The following is a 6,431-nucleotide window of genomic DNA, read 5'->3' on the forward strand; positions in this document are numbered from 1 at the left end:
CAATTTATGAAGGCATCTTGAGTTGTCTTAATATATGGCTTTAAGGACACGTAGCCATGTGAATTTACACTGCTTTGGATGACATGCCCATTTGTCATTAGTGTTTTTCGAAGCTAAGCTATGCTGACACTTTTAATTGTCAGGAGTTTTTTCCCTATTTTTTTTTTTATATGGAAGCAACCTACAATTAGTCCTCCCTGCTGTACATTCCATCAACCAGAATCCCAAGGGACTTGTAAAATTAACCAAAAGAACAGAATGCATATAGCAATTTAAAAAAAGAAGTCGATACTCAAATATAATTCATTGAATTAAAAGTCGGTAACAAGTACAAACATAGCAAGTACTAAAATCCCAAACAAGTACTAAAACATTCTCAAGTACACAAACTTGAAATACTCTCTTGTGCACAACCTAAAAGATTCTCATCCCTAACAAGTTGAAAGAACTAACAGTAGCTTCCAAACTTTCCAATGAAATGAGAGCTTTCAGTCATAACCACGAAGTCCCCATCAATCTTCAGCTGGTTCCACCTGTGCACAAAGTTTGTGGGGGATCATTAGATCATCATACTAACAAGAGCTTTCCAGAAAAGCCACAATGTATTTGCTAAAGATCAAATTAAATTGTCGTGATTCCAGAGGCGAAGCCATTCATGATGAGACCTAAGAGCCACGATGTAAAGACATGAACCCCTTTTCCACTACTCTGGGTTAGGCCACGAGCCATGTCATTTTGTTTGATTCAAAGTTAGGAACCATTCTAAGGATTTAAATTTGTTCAAATTTTCTGTATTCGACGAAATAATCACTTCCAGAGGGAAATTTTGCAACCCACTCACACTTAAGATCAATCTGCTATCAATGAAAAACTAAACCTTGTATCCACTCAGTAACATAAAGTCAACTGCTAACAAAACTAGTTACATGCATTTCATATCGGCAATTACAGGACAGATCAATGCGTAAAGTTAAAAGCTTTCAGAATAAGTATTAGCAACTCAATGCCCATAAAGCCAATACATAAATGTGCAGCAGTAGCTGATCATGAAGCTTTAGTTGCATTTACTTCTTAAATATTAGCTAGAGAAAAGATCATAACGTTTCCCACCTGGAAGCTTTAATTTCATCTATTAGTTACCACCTCATACTTGCCAACAACCATAATCACACCACTCATCCTCTTATACCAACCACAAAGTCCAATAAACCCAATCTCCTGCCCCCTGACCCTCCTCTCCCTACCCAAAAAAAAAAAAAAAAAAACTTAAAAAAGAAAGAACAGAACAAGAAATGGTTCTTGGAACATTTACAATTTTCACAAACCTTTCACAACAAATACATGGAAAGCACTAATGAACATCATCTGTAGGCCCAATTGAATCAAACAAAACTGACTACTAGTGAAATGAGAGCCTTCAGTCATAACCACGAATATCCCATCAATCTTCAACTGGTTCCTCTTATCTCACTGGAAAGGTCAAACAACAGAGATATCTTGGACAAAATTTCACGAAGCACTAACATCACAAATGAACAAATCCAAGTGCTCAATGAAGAAGTTTGAATGATTACTTGTGATTACTTGTTCACTGGATTGTCACAATTAGCACATCTAGACTATATAGTAAGTAAACATGTCAAATACTAATAAACAAGGATAAGGGAGTGATTTTCGAATTATAGAACTAATTAATAACATTAAGATATTTGCTTGAGTATTTGTTTTGTCCCCTTTAAGACATCCTATGATTAAATCATAGCAATTGAAAGAACATAGGTACAAACAAAACTCATTACGTCAGTCAACCCAGCTATTAAAAGAAATTAAAAACTCCCACAAGCTTGCAGCATTTTTGTCTAAGAAAAGCCCATGACGTGTCTGCTTGAGAGCACAAACAGTTAATTGGCATTAAAGACGAATTACCATGGAGTAAAACTACACAGGTATGCAGAAAACGAACTTAGAGCACAATGGAAAAGGAAATTGCAAAATGCGTACCAAAGAGAGATCAAATTAAAGAAAAAGGCTAACATTCAATAGTCAGTCATTAAATACGTATTGTATAAACAATATCTCACCCTTAGTTCCACACGGGAAAGATAAGGCCTCTTCTCTGTGTCATGAGAAAATCGAACTTTTCCCTTTTTCTCTCCTGACTTCATCCATTCCTTATTAACATTGGGATGAATCCACATATCTTCCATGTCATCTTTCGAAGTTCTGGAGTTCCAAGTTGTATTCAATGGACCTGCAGCCTCGTGTATAAACACACAAAATTTCTTTTTCAGCACAAATTGGAGTGAATTAATAAAAGATAGAATGAGATTCACAGTAGTCATATCATAAAATTCAAAATGCTAATTTGGTAAAAGTCAAACTAGTCAGGTTTCAAGGATTGACCTAGAAAAATTGGATATAGGTTAGACTGATTAGGCACTACTTGCAAGGAATTCATACTAATAAAACACCAGAAAAGATATTTCATTCTGGAGAAAGTGCACTTCTTCTGTCTCCTTAACTAAGGTATCCAAATAGAATTACAGCTTTCTGTTTTGGTGTAAAGACAAAATAGTTAAACCCAAAATGTTCAAGAAACTAAGATGAGATATTTCTAGGACAGAACAAGTTAATCTGAGTCCTCCACTTGTTCTATCACTAAACCAACGACATCACCAGAATCATATTCCAACAGGGAGACTGCATTTTTTCATAGATTAATCAGAAGATAACAAAATTTGAAATACAGTAAAAAACAACGGAACATGTGTATGTACCAACTTATAAAGCAATGATCATAATACTTTCACATTAAAAAAAAATTACAAGTTCAGCTCAACTTATCACCTTCGAGTTAACAAGGAAACATACACTTATCAGCAACAGAGTCTTATGTGAGTATATATATTAATTCACACAATTCGTTTACCCACCCTAGATTGATTAAATTGACTACTATATGAGTTATTTCAAGCTACAGTAGAGCATAACAGTAAACATTCATTGTTGCACAAAATCCAAATGATCTCCATGCCAAAAATTGCATCTTCATCAAGTAGCCAATAAAATGAGACTACTAGCTTCTAAAAAGAGATTTACCTTCTTGTATTATTGTCAAAGCTACAAATTAGTGTAGTATCAATATTAGAAAATGAGTTTCTTTTCACTAAATTTCTATTAGTGTATATATTATTGAGTAAATTAATATCAGTACCAAAGGAAAGAAGGTTGACATTTTATCGAACAGCTTATGGACAACAAATCCTTAAAGCTGAACAGCGAGATTTAGCAAAAAACATTATATCAGATTCAACAAAAACATTGTATCAGATTGAAGTAGACAACCAAGAGGAATCAATTTAGGGCAGGAAGAAGTAAACGAGGTATATCATGGGGGTTAAAGAGAGTCCCGCACCCCTTTCACCTGGTCTCTTTGTCCTTGGAGCGGAGGTTCCTACTATAAGACTAGAAACTGGAAATCAAATTGCAAAAGCTGCAAGAACTGCATTAACTCAAGGACTCGGCTATCCAACACTCTTGTGGCTAGGCTGGTGGGAGATTGGGATCTTTGTAGAAAGGCAGGCTGTCCCTAATGCCCTCTATCGAATAAGGAGTAGTAGTACCCCAACCAAACAAGGGTTAGTTGTGCGGTAGCTGGAATCTGGCTTGCTGCCAAAGGGGTTGGATATCGATTGTTCCGCTGTCACCAACCTGATTGCTCGCTGCTAGATATGAATAGCCCACAAGTCTTCATCCCCATTTCAGTTAGGGCAGATGGCTCCTGCGTGGGCTGTTGCTTTCGCATGGCCTGCTTGAAACTACCCAAGTTTGCCAAGGCACGATTGTGTGCACTTGAATTTAGGGCCTTAGCCTCCTGGCACTCCAACTTGCAACGACGAGGGAATTAAGATCTTTGGCAAAAGCCTCTTCCTTGGGGTCCTAAAAAGAGAGAGCCAAGAAGCAGTGGCACTTGAATCGCAGGTTCTGAAAACAGTGAAGGGTCTCTCGGGGAGAGGCCCAAGCATAATTACTGGTCTTAGCTCCTTCCTCCTCAGATGGACAGAGCCTCCTCTTTCCTTGGGAATTTCTTTTCTCTCTTTTTACTTTTTTCAAAGCTTTCGTGTGGTGGGTTTTGTCCCAGATCCTCTTTCTGCAGTCCATACCTTCAATAGGAAAGCAAGGGTAGTTTGATTGCAGAGAGATTCAACAGAAAAAACTTTGTGGGCAAAGGAAAATTTTGGCCGAGAGTTTTGAGAGATAGTTTGCCAAGAGAGAGTTTGTGAGAGAGATGAGAAGAATCAAAATTTCACTTGCCGGCAAAATTAAAGATTTGAGATTTCACTAAGTGTTTTGGCAGGCAAAGGAATCCTCTACCAAAATCAAACGACATGGTTTTGTGTTTTAACTTTTTTGGTGTGTCTCACATTTTCTCAAGTGTCATGATAGGGAGTCTAAAGATACATTATTATTTTTATATCAGATAAAATAAAAAAAATTAAAGTATATATTATTGAATTGATAACAAGTGTCATGATAGAAGTGTTATAATGACACAAACCAACAAATGTCCTTATAGACGTGTCAGGAAAGGCCATTTTTGTTGTAGTGATATATCAATAAGAAACTATTTAGAATAAATAATAGACCTACATGAACAAATAAACCATTTAATCATCATACTTGAGCCGCCTATAATTACAAAGAAACAAAACCATTTTCCATTAGGCATTTTTCATATTATGTATCACAGAAACTAAAGCAAAAAAGAATTTGAACTTCTTTTGTCATTTTGGACAAACAACTAGAAGCAAAGTTCAATCTGTGTATACGCAAAATGTAGAAGGGAAAAAGATTTATAAAGAATCAAAGTAAAATATCTATGAACCAAAATAACTATTTTCTATGCATTTAATTAATTATCTTCTATAATAAGGTAAAGCCAATAATTATTAATGTCCAATATATACGCCAAACCAGTCTAATGTGTATCCAAATACTATCATTTGTTTAGCGAGGAATGCAAATTTCTTTTACGTATAATCGCTCATGTAGATGAAGTTTTATAATTAAATTAGATTGCTTGCATGATTCTTTAGATAAATAGGTTATATTGTTGTCGCAATGTCCTTTATCTATAACCTTAGGATGCTTTTGGCACATGGACCGGATGAGAGGGGATTACTTAGTCTCAAATTACTTATCTTGGGTTGAGTCATTCTCGATAAGTAATCTTATTATCTAGCATGTTTTGTTGGTTTATGTTTAGTTAGAAATAGGATGAGGTGGGATTATGTATTTATAGACTAAAATACCCTTTTGTCAAACCAACAATTAGGAGTATTAACCATGCTTGATAAATCCAAACTCAGCTTGCAAAAAGTAGAAATTTTTTATTTTTGGTTTCAGGCTAGCACCATGAGACCATAATCGAGTCACAAATATCTTGGAGTTTCGATCCTAGTTCAAATTTGGCCCAAACTCACAAGGCTTAATTGACATATCTAATCTTTTATGAACTAAAATTGACCACGCAAATATGGTTTTGCTTGTCTAAAATTTTTAGTAAGGGCAAATTAGTCAAAATATTAATTTATTAATAATAGGGGCAAATTAGTCTAAAATTTAGTTATTTCATTAACATGGGCAAATTAGTCCAAAACATAGATTTTTTATTGGTAGGGACAAATTTGTCCAAAATTTAAATTATTTCGTTAATATGGACAAATGAATTAAAAAATTAGTTTTGCTAATTGTATGGGCAAATTAGTCCAACATTATGTTATTTCATTAATACGAACAAATTAGTCCAAAATTTAATTTTTTTTATTAGAAGGGGTAAATTTGTCTCAAAATTGTTATGTCATTAATCGGAGCAAATTAGTCCAATACTTAGATTATATTATAGCCAGAGAGTAGAGTTATATAATTTTTAGAATAAAGTATTATTCTCTTAGAAAGGATAAATAAATCTGAATTGGTATTGTCCTAAGTTAATGAATTCACATTATCCTAAGTTATATACCTCTTAATCATTCCAGAATAAGTTATATACGACGTGATTATTTTATCCCCCGTATGGGGGATTAATTCGGTTAAGTGGGATGCATCATCTCATGCAAAAAATTAAACCAAACATGGGCGACACTGGATTAGTAATTTAATTTTGTGTCATTCCATGAACCAAACAGACCCTTAGGGATTAGATAAGCTAAAATACGCTATTTCCCATACCTGCTTGATGGCCATTCGCTCATTTTCCAAAACTCTTCACATTGTATTGGTGCTAATATTCAAGACTAGTTCTGGGGTAAGCTCTGAATAAACTGTACTGTAATATAATAAGTGGCCAAATACGAATATCCAGTGTGAAATCCCATCCTAGGACTCGTTAGTTTTACATATACAACTATGGTCCCTAGTTGCTGGAGCAA

The 6,431-nt window shown here is 34.8% G+C and overlaps 1 long non-coding RNA gene across 1 annotated transcript; it reads right to left on the reverse strand.

Moving 5' to 3' along the window:
• Window positions 1-289: 289 nt before the first annotated feature.
• On the reverse strand, window positions 290-4,198 carry LOC140037264 (uncharacterized). The gene is made up of 3 exons (XR_011841183.1): window positions 3,416-4,198; window positions 2,082-2,251; window positions 290-533 (listed from the first exon to the last, which is right to left on the reverse strand). It is a non-coding gene; the product is annotated as an uncharacterized lncRNA (long non-coding RNA).
• Between the last annotated feature and the right edge of the window lie 2,233 nt (window positions 4,199-6,431).

This window comes from Coffea arabica, chromosome 2e (genome assembly GCF_036785885.1).
Source record: "Coffea arabica cultivar ET-39 chromosome 2e, Coffea Arabica ET-39 HiFi, whole genome shotgun sequence".
In the NCBI taxonomy this organism is placed as follows: Eukaryota; Viridiplantae; Streptophyta; class Magnoliopsida; order Gentianales; family Rubiaceae; genus Coffea; species Coffea arabica.